The sequence below is a fragment of the Lactuca virosa genome, unplaced genomic scaffold (assembly GCF_052849685.1).
Source record: "Lactuca virosa cultivar CGN04683 unplaced genomic scaffold, Lactuca_virosa_CGN04683_v6 scaffold_22, whole genome shotgun sequence".
NCBI lineage: Eukaryota > Viridiplantae > Streptophyta > Magnoliopsida > Asterales > Asteraceae > Lactuca > Lactuca virosa.
The window spans coordinates 1-13,359 of NW_027629989.1; the positions used below are offsets into that span (position 1 = coordinate 1).

At 34.5% G+C, this 13,359-nt stretch overlaps 2 long non-coding RNA genes and 1 pseudogene across 8 annotated transcripts; all 3 read right to left on the reverse strand.

Annotated features, from left to right (window-relative positions):
* Window positions 1-1,367: 1,367 nt before the first annotated feature.
* LOC145142547 (secreted RxLR effector protein 161 pseudogene) lies at window positions 1,368-2,114 on the reverse strand (annotated as a pseudogene).
* A 5,485-nt stretch (window positions 2,115-7,599) lies between these two features.
* LOC145142581 (uncharacterized) lies at window positions 7,600-11,541 on the reverse strand. Of its 7 annotated transcripts, none has more exons than XR_013723642.1 (7): window positions 11,165-11,541; window positions 10,412-10,722; window positions 9,883-9,940; window positions 9,677-9,791; window positions 9,376-9,445; window positions 8,584-8,889; window positions 7,600-7,876 (listed from the first exon to the last, which is right to left on the reverse strand). It is a non-coding gene; the product is annotated as an uncharacterized LOC145142581 (long non-coding RNA). The 7 variants fall into 7 exon arrangements; XR_013723638.1 differs by having other exon boundaries at window positions 10,412-10,734; XR_013723641.1 differs by having other exon boundaries at window positions 11,150-11,541.
* A 671-nt stretch (window positions 11,542-12,212) lies between these two features.
* LOC145142589 (uncharacterized) lies at window positions 12,213-13,359 on the reverse strand. Its single transcript, XR_013723660.1, has 2 exons — window positions 13,197-13,359; window positions 12,213-12,489 (listed from the first exon to the last, which is right to left on the reverse strand). It is a non-coding gene; the product is annotated as an uncharacterized LOC145142589 (long non-coding RNA).

Sequence of the window (13,359 nt, forward strand, 5' to 3'; positions counted from 1 at the left end):
TAATAAGAGGTCTAAACAACCATTGATGCTTGTTCCTTTTGATTTTGGTCCTGCATATACAATGTAAATGAAATCACAAAGAGCTGCAACAAGAAGTATAGAAAGTTTCAACTAAGAGCACCACTAAGTAAGTGATCATGAGATGAATCACTACCATTACAGCCGTAACGACTCCTTTTTGAAAATGAACAAGTGGAAATTGTATGTTAATTGACTATATTCTTGCCATGTCACCACCTAACATAATCATACAACTTGATGGTTTCTCATCCTAAAGAGGATAGAAAAAAATAAGCAAAAAAAAAAAAAAAAAAAAAAAAAAAAAAATCTGACAATGAAGTATAACTCAAAGAGTACAAATTCAAGGGTATTTGATTAAAAGTATTGTTCAAGTAAGTGATTAAAAAATCAGGACCCGACTTTCATGAAGTTGAAGTGCAAGCCCAACCTCTCTTCTGTATCTTTTCCGCAATAACTTCATCTAAAAGCAACAAAAAGCAAATTATTAGATGTGAATTTTTATATAATTGAATGGAAAACATATTGCATAGTAACAAAAAAAAAATAACTCGACAAATTTGTGGTGTGCTTGATATCATTTTCAAATCATTTCTTATTTTATTTTTTTTGTAATTTATGTAAAGAAAACCTTTGCATCTTTTCTGGAAATATTCCTCATAAAATTATTTCCAGAATTACAACTATTGCTCAAAAGTAATACTCCTATATATCACCATCACTTAATTGCACCTCTCACAAGTCTTCCTTGCAACAAAAAAAACTATGTGTTATGATTATGATTTTTCAATTTTTACCTATGATGTCATAAAAACTGCAGAATGTTCCCAAAATTCATCCCCATGTTTAACAAAAACAGATGGCAATTAGCGAAAAATATTTTTGTAATAAAATATCAAATCTCAAATTTAGAAAAACTCTTTACTTTTTTTCACCTTTTACTGAAAACCCATTATAAAATTTGTTTTTAAAGAAAAATTATTGATTTTTTTTTTTTGTTTATTTACGCCATTAATTATATGTTAAAATAAGTTAATATTGTTAACACTATGTAAAGTGTTTGCAGGGAAATTAGACAACACAGGAACTTTACACAAAAGTTGTGTTACTTCATTATAGAAAAGTGACAAAGCTTGATGCCTAAGAAGGCTTACACGTGAAAGGAAAATGACAGAAACATAAAAAACTGCTCCACTAAGAGCCTAAAGATAATGGACAACCCACTACCTAAAAAGACAAAGTCAAGAATAACTTTTATGGGGAAAATAAATAAAGCAAACTAAACATATATTAAAAGATAGCTAGACATATGCACAACAAGTCATGCACGTGGTCTTAGGTGTTGGATTTTAATACTCCCTCTCAACGCCAACATTCACCATTCCCATTGTCTCACAGAAGTTGGTCAATTTCTTGCTTGAGAGGCCTTTAGTGAATGAGTCTGCAACTTGGTCTGAAGTTTTTATGTATTGAAGGTCTATGTCTCCATTTAAAACTTTCTCACGGATGAAGTGATAATGAACCTCCACGTGTTTGGTTCTTGCATGAAACGTTGGGTTCTTAGCCAACTGTATTGAAGAGAGATTGTCACAATAAAGCTTGATCTTGTGACCTTCCCATTCATGTAGATCTTTTAGAAGTTGAACCAACCAAACACTCTCTTGGGCTGCCATTGCAGCAGCTCTACACTCTGCTTCGGTTGTGGATAGAGACACTGTGGGCTGCCGTTTACTGCACCATGAGATTGCACTAGACCCCAACATGAACACATATCCTGTTGTAGAGCGTCGTGTGTTTAAGTCACCTGCATAGTCAGCATCGCAGAAACCAACTAGCTTGCACATTGACTCCCTCTTAAACATAATTCCTTGATCAAGTGTTGCTTTCACATACCTTAGAACTCGACGTATGGCAGCAAGATGAGATCTCCTAGGGTTTTGCATGAACCGACTCAAAACCCCTACAACAAAAGCTATGTCAGGCCGTGTCAAAGTGAGATAAATGAGGCTTCCCACAATCTTCATGTATATAGTCGTGTCTTCTAACTCTCTGCTGGTATCAACACAAAGTTTTGAGTTTGTGTCAATTGGTGTCATTGCTGGCTTACTGTCAATCAAAAAAAAAAAAAAAAATTCTTAGGCATCAAGCTTTGTCACTTTTCTATAATGAAGTAACACAACTTTTGTGTAAAGTTCCTGTGTTGTCTAATTTCCCTGCAAACACTTTACATAGTGTTAACAAATCTGGTATCAGAGCTAGACCCATGGCTGATCTTCAAGTAGTAGGTGGTGTCAAGAAACTCAACAACCAAAACTACAACACATGGTCCACTTGTATCACTTCGTACATGCAGGGGCAGGATTTGTGGGAGGTTGTAGATGGTACTGAGAAAGCGCAACCAGAAGCTGAAGATAACAATGGGGTTCTGCGAAAATGGAAGATCAAGGCGGGAAAGGCGATGTTTATTATGAAGACAACAGTTGAAGAAGACATTCTTTAACACATCCGGGATGTTGTGACTCCAGTCGAAGACTGGAAAACTCTTCAATCACTGTTCTCGAAAAAGAATGACACAAAGTTGCAACTTCTGGAAAATGAGTTGCTCTCTGTGTCTCAACGTGAGATGTCTATTCCTCAGTATTTCCATAAAGTGAAGTCAACTTGCAGGGAGATTTCAGAACTTGATCCACAGTCTTATATTCCTGAGACTCATATGAAGCGGATCATTATTCACGGCTTAAAGCCTGAGTTTAGAAGCTTTGTGGCTGCAATACAAGGTTGGTATGTCCAACCTTCTTTGGTAGAGTTTGAAAACCTCTTGGCAGGAGGCTCTCGCAAAACAGATGGTAAGCATCTCTGTTAAAGCCGAAGATGAAGCCCTTTATGTGGAGAGAAGTAAAGGGAAGTACAAGGCTAACTCAAACCAGGGACAGAAAAAGAATTATGATAAGCACAAACGGAACGAGAGGAGAAATCATGACAATGAGAAGGGAGAACAATCAGTGGAGAAGCAGAAAAGTTCTCGGTCTAACAAAAAGTTTCCTTTTAAATGTTATAATTGTGGTAAAAAAGGACGCATGGCAATAAATTGTCCACAACAACGTATGGAAGAAGGCAATGCAGCAACTGCTCAAGAAGAAGACGCATGGGATGCTGAAGCACATTTTGCACAAGATGAACATGTCATGGCCCTTGCAGCTACAACTGAAAAATCGAAGAACAAGTTAGATGAATGGGTAGTTGATTCCGGCTGCTCAAATCATATGACGGGAGATAAAAAGATTATTCAAAATGCAGTTGAATATGGTGGAATTAGAGTTGTTGTGATTGCTGATAACTCAAAACTTAAAATTGCCCACGTTGGTGATGTCCAGTTTCACCCGGAAGAAAACAAGAAGGAGATGATGTTAAAAAGTGTGTATCATGTTCCTGGAATGAAAAAGAACTTGCTCTCTGTTTCCCAATTAACCTCAGCTGGTCATTATGTGCTTTTTGGTCCCAATGATGTCAAAGTGTATAAGGAGTTTGAAACTCCATCTTACCCAATTGCCAAAGGAAGAAGATCGGAGTCTATCTATGTGATGTCTGCTGAAACTGCATATGTAGATAAATCAAAGAAAAATCAAAATGTGGATCTTTGGCATATGCGCTTGGGTCATGTAGCTTATGACAAACTCGACACTATGATGAAAAAGAAGCTTGTCAGCGGTCTTCCAGAACTAGAAGTGAGTAAAGGCCTAGTGTGTGCAGGTTGTCAATATGGAAAAGCTCACCAATTGCCCTTCAAAAAGTCCGCATATCAAGCAAAGGCACCTTTGGAGTTGATACACTCAGATGTGTTCGGACCTGTGAAACAACCATCAGTGAGAGGAATGAAGTATATGGTGACCTTTATCGATGACTTCTCAAGGTTTGTATGGGTATACTTCATGAAAGAAAAATCAGAAACCTTCAGTAAGTTTAAAGAGTTTAAAGCTGAAGCAAAAAGAGATGGAAAGCATCGTGTATTACGACTCAGATCAGACAATGGTGGAGAGTACTTGGCAAAAGAATTTGCTGATTACTTAAGGGAACACAAAATCGGAAGACAATTAACTTGTCCAAACACGCCACAACAGAACGGAGTTTCAGAGCGTAAAAACAGGCACCTAGCTGAAATATGTGGCAGCATGATCCATGACAAAAATGTCCCAGGTCGTTTCTGGGCAGAAGGTATGAACACTGCAGCTTATGTTATAAATCGAATCCCACAACAGAATTTGGGTTTTGTGTCGCCCTTTGAGAAGCTCTTTGGTATTAAACCAAATGTTAGCCATCTTCGAGTATTTGGCTGTATATGTTATGTGTTTATACCCAGTCACTTACGTCATAAGATGGAGAAGAAAGCTATCCGTTCCATATTTGTTGGGTATGATTCAGAGAGAAAAGGCTGGAGGTGCTGTGATCCTAACAGTGGCAAGTGTTACGTCTCAAGAAACATAGTTTTTGACGAGACATCCTCATGGTGGTCAACAAATCATGAAACACTTCCTGATTCCGACGTACTCAAGGAAGGTGTGGAGTCCTCTACCATCAATCTAAACATTGATGATGTAGATACTATTATAGAAGAAGATATTGTTCCAAGACAAGAACAACATCCATGGCAGACAGGGGTCTTCAATTCCTCTAACTCTGATGATGAGAGAGATGAGTCTTCAAGTCTTAGGCGATCATCAAGATTAAGGAAACCTAATCCAAGATATGCACATGCTGCTGTTATTGAAAACCAGATATGTGAGCCTGAATCTTTTAAACAGGCTTGTACAAAAAGAGAATGGATGGTTGCTATGGAGGAAGAGATGGAAGCCCTAGTTCAAAACCAAACGTGGGAGCTGGTACCTAAGCCAAAAGAAGTAAAGCCCATATCATGTAAATGGGTATACAAGATAAAACGGAAGGCAGATGGCTCTGTAGAGAGGTATAAAGCCCGGCTAGTGGCTCGCGGATTCTCTCAGCAATATGGGCTTGATTATGAGGATACTTTCAGCCCAGTGGAAAAGCTTACAACTATACGTGTCCTCCTAGCCCTAGCTGCCAGCAAAGGGTGGAAACTCAGACAGATGGATGTGTGCAACGCGTTCCTATACGGTGATCTGGATCATGTCATTCACATGGAGCAACCAACAGGGTTTGAGAGCAAAGATCATCCAAACTATGTATGTAAACTCAAGAAGGCATTGTATGGATTAAAACAATCCCCAAGAGCATGGTTTGGTAAAATTGCTGAGTTTTTAGATCACAATGGTTTTATGATGACAGCTGCTGATGCAAGTTTGTTTGTAAGAGCTGAAGAAGGTAAGGTTGCAATCGTGCTGGTTTATGTAGATGATCTGATAATCACAGGTGATTTGTATGAAGTGGTTGATCAAGTGAGAAAGAATCTATGTACTCGGTTTCACATGAAAGACCTTGGTGATTTGAAACACTTTCTAGGCCTAGAATTGAAGTATGAAGAGAATGGAGACATTGTTCTACACCAACATAAGTATTCTGTGGATCTCTTGAGTAGATTTGGAATGATTGACAGTAAGCCAGCAATGACACCAATTGACACAAACTCAAAACTTTGTGTTGATACCAGCAGAGAGTTAGAAGACACGACTATATACATGAAGATTGTGGGAAGCCTCATTTATCTCACTTTGACACGGCCTGACATAGCTTTTGTTGTAGGGGTTTTGAGTCGGTTCATGCAAAACCCTAGGAGATCTCATCTTGCTGCCATACGTCGAGTTCTAAGGTATGTGAAAGCAACACTTGATCAAGGAATTGTGTTTAAGAGGGAGTCAATGTGCAAGCTAGTTGGTTTCTGCGATGCTGACTATGCAGGTGACTTAAACACACGACGCTCTACAACAGGATATGTGTTCATGTTGGGGTCTAGTGCAATCTCATGGTGCAGTAAACGGCAGCCCACAGTGTCTCTATCCACAACCGAAGCAGAGTGTAGAGCTGCTGCAATGGCAGCCCAAGAGAGTGTTTGGTTGGTTCAACTTCTAAAAGATCTACATGAATGGGAAGGTCACAAGATCAAGCTTTATTGTGACAATCTCTCTTCAATACAGTTGGCTAAGAACCCAACGTTTCATGCAAGAACCAAACACGTGGAGGTTCATTATCACTTCATCCGTGAGAAAGTTTTAAATGGAGACATAGACCTTCAATACATAAAAACTTCAGACCAAGTTGCAGACTCATTCACTAAAGGCCTCTCAAGCAAGAAATTGACCAACTTCTGTGAGACAATGGGAATGGTGAATGTTGGTGTTGAGAGGGAGTATTAAAATCCAACACCTAAGACCACGTGCATGACTTGTTGTGCATATGTCTAGCTATCTTTTAATATATGTTTAGTTTGCTTTATTTATTTTCCCCATAAAAGTTATTCTTGACTTTGTCTTTTTAGGTAGTGGGTTGTCCATTATCTTTAGGCTCTTATGTTAGTGGAGCAGTTTTTTATGTTTCTGTCATTTTCCTTTCACGTGTAAGCCTTCTTAGGCATCAAGCTTTGTCACTTGATTTGTTAACACTATGTAAAGTGTGTGCAGGGAAATTAGACAACACAGGAACGTTACACAAAAGTTGTGTTACTTCATTATAGAAAAGTGACAAAGCTTGATGCCTAAGAAGGCTTACACGTAAAAGGAAAATGACAGAAACATAAAAAACTGCTCCACTAACATAAGAGCCTAAAGATAATGGACAACCTACTACCTAAAAAGACAAAGTCAAGAATAACTTTTCTGGAGAACATAAATAAAACAAACTAAACATATATTAAAAGATAGCTAGACACATGCACAACAAGTCATGCACGTGGTCTTAGGTGTTGGATTTTAATAAATATGTTACATATGTTTATTAGTAAACAAATTAGATGTGTTGAAAATAGTCTCTCAACAAAACATTCCAACCCAAAACATCCTAACACAGGCCAAAACAATTCGGTAGTAGTCATGATATATTACAACCATTCACCAAATATGATTATTTCAGCTACTATACTTAACATGAAAGTTCAAAATATTGACGTCCCTCACTCAAAATTTATAAACCACTAAAAATTTCAATGTAATAATTATGAGTACCTATATTTCAACAATAATGTCACAAAGATAAAGTAGAAAATGTTGAAAATATATAATGTCAAAGATGTTTGTTCTATTCCAACTCAGACAAATAAGTTTGATGGTAAAGACTTCATATGCCTACAAAAGTTATACCTTATTTTTTTTATCAATTATAAGTGAAAATGAACAGGTAAATGATACAACCCTACTGAAATTGAATTGCCATAATGTAGAGCAATGTTCCAATTTCTTTCAGAGTAATGATTTAACTTGTTTACAAATTAGCACTGCATAAATATGCAAAACCAACAAAAATCAATTCTATATATTGTTATATAGCAATATTAGATGATGGAAACTTAATTTTGACATGATATCATAACTATAATTTTTTGTTAAAAAATGCATAACTAAAATAATAGGTGTACAGTATGCTCTCAGAAACTCATAATCAACAAATTTAAGGCCATTAGAAAGGTAAACCTCAATGTTTATTGTGCCCACACGCATCCTTGATCCTTTGGTGTATGTATAGTTTTTACATGACCTTTATTTACACAAAATTATTTATACACAAAAAAATTATGTAATTAAATATGGATCATTATCGCCGTGATTTTTATAATAAGATACTAACTTTCAGAACTTGGTACTCCTTACCCCTAAGATCGAGCCAAATTATGCCTATATACCTGAATAGAACAAAACTGCTTTCACTTCCCCTCTCAGACGTCACGGTTTGATCTCTGTAGAAAATTAATTAAAACATATGTTAATGGTTATAGATAAGAAATTCCCAACATTTGACTTCTACACCAAAAGTTTCCATTTAACAAAATTTGCCATTTATTTTTAAATAGTTAGAAAGAAGAAAAAACCAACCAACTTTGACTAAATAAGTCCTCCACAGTCCACCCTAGCCTTTAAATCTATTCATGAATCAAGAAAATCACCGGTGGTCGAGTAATGATAAATCAAATGAAAGGAAGAAAATGTAATACTAACCATATCAAAGTTATGAATAAAACAAACATCTTTTTTCCAATAGAATGAACCATTCAACTCTTTCCCAAATTCATCATACAAAGCACTACATTAAAGTTCAATCATACATTTTATCTTAGTTTGAACAAAAGAATATCGTTGTGATGATCAATAAAAGTATCAAATCCTTATGATTACACATCAATTTACTCACAAAAGTAAACTGTACAGAAACTGTAACAGTAATTAATTCTAGGCTTATACTGAACAGACAGTGATGTATTACTTTCTACCTCTCCGATCTCTGATTTTTAAAAACTAAAATATTCATCACCAATCTCTATGTTTCTTTATCATCTAACCCTGCTCACTACCAAAAGTTTCACCTTGTTCACATAATGAAATAGTCGTGCTCAACAGCTAAATGCCAAAGAAATAGGCTAATTTTCCATATGAGAACTGAAATTACCTTTCTTTGATGTCATTGATCAGTGATGAGGTGGAGAATCTGATACCCTCTTGTTGTAGAAATTAAAGAAGCCTCAGAACAGTAAAACCCCTCGACAAAAACATGTTAAACCCTTATATTTGAATACCACACATATACCAGTAGTCAACAACATAAACTACAAACTTTCACATATCCAAAAGTATAGCTTCTTCTATGAGTCTTTATGCTTTTTAATTGTTCCACTTTTCCTGTCATCTTGTTTGCAACTGCATTTCTTTCATATCAGACCTCTTCAACTTCATGATATCTGCGAGCAACAATTAGCTGCAAGACAATAAACCAATCTTTTTGAGAAGTGAAAAATAAATATATGTAATAAGCATAACTTGACAATTTGTGATGTTTTCAAAGAAAATAATATTCAAATTTTAACTTTCATTGCTGAACTGATAGGCCCCCAACATTTTAAAGTTGCATTAACTTCTCGTAAAACTCAAAATTCCAACAAAGATTACTTAAATAAAGTAGTAATCCCACTTTTTTTTCTTTCATTCAAGATAACAATTTGAAAAATAATGAAATAATAATCCCATTTTTTCTTTTAATTTCAAAGGACGTGGTATAAGCTTAAACAACACTGTATAAAAGAATAATTAGGATATTGAAGTAATTTTTAAGGTTTTTAAGGATATGAACGAAATTTTCCCGAAATATTAACCTTTTTTTTTTGTGCATTTACCACTAAAACTTAATTAAATTAGGACTATTGCTTTCTCTTGAAGGAGTCAAAAATAAAATGAAGTGACATACCTCATAATCCACAAAGGCAACATGCATTCCACCTCTATTACATAGCTTGAGTGTGTTAAATCCAGGGTACCTATAATTAAAATGCATAATACAGGTCTTCACTATAAACTGCAAATGTACAAAAGTAAAAATCCCAATATTTGGGAAAGAATAGAACAGGTTTTAGATCACCCTCCATGAACTGTATTTATTACCTCTGTAACTCGCAATCAATCAATACATCAATCTAGTTGAAAATTTAAACAACACTAAAAGCTTAAATTTTATGCACCTACATTATTCATTGAAATTAACCACTAACCATTGGTTCACATGAAAGTCCTTTGCCTTTGACCATCGTATGAAGCCAATAATGCATGTACACTCTATGACTTTGCTGACATGGTTGGCCAATAATTCAAACCCAAATCAATCACCTATACAAATGTAAACCATGTATGCGACTAAATGGTTTTTCAAAATCATGAATAGGAAACTAATAAAAATAGGTACAGTGCTATATTTCACCATAAATTTCAAAGTATAATGAAGACAATGGTGTAACTACTCCACGAATGTTGATTTGCTGCATATTTTAAAGGGAAATTGTCAGAAAAGTCCTAATATTTTGGGAAAAGTTACGATTAAGTCCTTTTTTTTTTAACAGAAAACTCCGGATTTTTTAATTTTACACGATAATAATTTTTAATTAAATTAGATTAGAAGTTTAAGAGAATTATGAAAATATTAAAAATTTTACATTATATATTCAAATTCTTATGAGAATGAAGAATTGAAGCTCGAATTTGGAAAGGCTTCATCAAAATTTGTATTCACTATTAAAAAAGCATTTAAATTCAATGGGATTATGTCTAATTAATAAACCAAAAAAATAATAATAATAAAAGTGAAAAAGGATGCAAGGATCAACAAATACCCAAAAGAAAAATTAATCGAGCAAACTTCAAACCTCACGATGAAGTTCCCAAAAGAAAAATTAACTAAAAAAATACCCAAAAATGAATGATTAAATGGTTAATGAAATGGATATACTCACCAAACCACCTACCATCCACCGCTTTCAACATATTTACTTGATTCAGACATTTTCAACATACACATATCGCAATCATCTGCTGCTCTTATTTACTAAATCAAAAATGAGATGACAAAGAAAATTTATATTCTTAAAACGAAAATGGTAAAGAATTGCTATCTGATACACTAATAACCTTATTCAAAGAGATTATCAGAAAAGAGAGCACATCAGGTAAATGGTTTCCACTATACTTGACTCAGCCTTACAGTCTTCGATCTCACCATACTTGCCAAACTCATTGGTTAGAATCTCAGCATGCGTATCTGAACCTAGACCAAAAACTTATATAAAAGTGTGTTAAGAAGCTTGTATAGTCAATGATGGAGTAGCTCTAATACCAGTTCTTTGAAGCATTTCATCAAGCAGTTGATGTGCCAATTATGAGCAAAAAACCAATCTAATAAGCCCCAAATTATTTCTTTTTTGACAGAGAAGTTTTGTCCAATATTATATATGAATTCATTATGTCAAAACAGAATGACTAACTTTAAGATGGAGTAGCTGAAGATGGACTTCCAAATCAGACCCAAACAGAAATTAATACAGTTAGAGTAGGAGAAGATGGAAATCAAAATGAAAAAAATACTATCCAAATCATACCCAAAACAAAGTTTAGCTACTTCCTTCAACACAGAGGACGAAATCAAACAACGCCATCAACAGAGAAGAAGTAGAAGAGGGTAAAAAGAGACAAACCTTAAATTGACATACCTGAACTCTGTTACTAAGGATAGGAAGCGTAACCAGGCATGAGATAAGCAGATAAGGGAAGCAGATAAGCAAAAAGAGAAGGTGGCGACCTCCAATCGTGGAAGGCTAGATCGATTTATAAAACGGAAAAGGTTCAAGATTTTCTCTGCTTTAATCTCAGCCTAACCATTTTTTTTACCATTTATCTTCTATAAACTAAAATCGTTCAACCCTAAAAGCACAATCCACTGGCGACTGAAGCGAAGTTTGATAGAAGGTAGAGACATGCGTAGCTGGGAAGTAAGCGGTGGAGGGAAACGGAGAAGGTGAGCAGTGGGGAAGGCGGTAACTGAGGCGGTGGAAGTGAACGATTAAAAAGAATAGATAAGTATTTGTGGCGGTGGGTCGGTGTAAGATTAATTAAGGTGCAGTTAAATAACCCTATGAACGGTTAGGTAATGTCATAAGGGAACAATTTTTTAATATATATATATATATATATATATATATATATATATATATATATATATATATATATACATGAAAGTTCAAAATATTTACGTCCCTCACTCAAAATTTATAAACCACTAAAAATTTCAATGTAATAATTATGAGTACCTATATTTCAACAATAATGTCACAAAAATAAAGTAGAAAATGTTGAAAATATATAATGTCAAAGATGTTTGTTCTATTCCAACTCAGACAAATAAGTTTGATGGTAAAGACTTCATATGCCTACAAAAGTTATACCTTATTTTTTTTATCAATTATAAGTGAAAATGAACAGGTAAATGATACAACCCTACTGAAATTGAATTGCCATAATGTAGAGCAATGTTCCAATTTCTTTCAGAGTAATGATTTAACTTGTTTACAAATTAGCACTGCATAAATATGCAAAACCAACAAAAATCAATTCTATATATTGTTATATAGCAATATTAGATGATGGAAACTTAATTTTGACATGATATCATAACTATAATTTTTTGTTAAAAAATGCATAACTAAAATAATAGGTGTACAGTATGCTCTCAGAAACTCATAATCAACAAATTTAAGGCCATTAGAAAGGTAAACCTCAATGTTTATTGTGCCCACACGCATCCTTGATCCTTTGGTGTATGTATAGTTTTTACATGACCTTTATTTACACAAAATTATTTATACACAAAAAAATTATGTAATTAAATATAGATCATTATCGCCGTGATTTTTATAATAAGATACTAACTTTCAGAACTTGGTACTCCTTACCCCTAAGATCGAGCCAAATTATGCCTATATACCTGAATAGAACAAAACTGCTTTCACTTCCCCTCTCAGACGTCACGGTTTGATCTCTGTAGAAAATTAATTAAAACATATGTTAATGGTTATAGATAAGAAATTCCCAACATTTGACTTCTACACCAAAAGTTTCCATTTAACAAAATTTGCCATTTATTTTTAAATAGTTAGAAAGAAGAAAAAACCAACCAACTTTGACTAAATAAGTCCTCCACAGTCCACCCTAGCCTTTAAATCTATTCATGAATCAAGAAAATCACCGGTGGTCGAGTAATGATAAATCAAATGAAAGGAAGAAAATGTAATACTAACCATATCAAAGTTATGAATAAAACAAACATCTTTTTTCCAATAGAATGAACCATTCAACTCTTTCCCAAATTCATCATACAAAGCACTACATTAAAGTTCAATCATACATTTTATCTTAGTTTGAACAAAAGAATATCGTTGTGATGATCAATAAAAGTATCAAATCCTTATGATTACACATCAATTTACTCACAAAAGTAAACTGTACAGAAACTGTAACAGTAATTAATTCTAGGCTTATACTGAACAGACAGTGATGTATTACTTTCTACCTCTCCGATCTCTGATTTTTTAAAACTAAAATATTCATCACCAATCTCTATGTTTCTTTATCATCTAACCCTGCTCACTACCAAAAGTTTCACCTTGTTCACATAATGAAATAGTCGTGCTCAACAGCTAAATGCCAAAGAAATAGGCTAATTTTCCATATGAGAACTGAAATTACCTTTCTTTGATGTCATTGATCAGTGATGAGGTGGAGAATCTGATACCCTCTTGTTGTAGAAATTAAAGAAGCCTCAGAACAGTAAAACCCCTCGACAAAAACATGTTAAACCCTTATATTTGAATACCACACATATACCAGTAGTCAACAACATAAACTACAA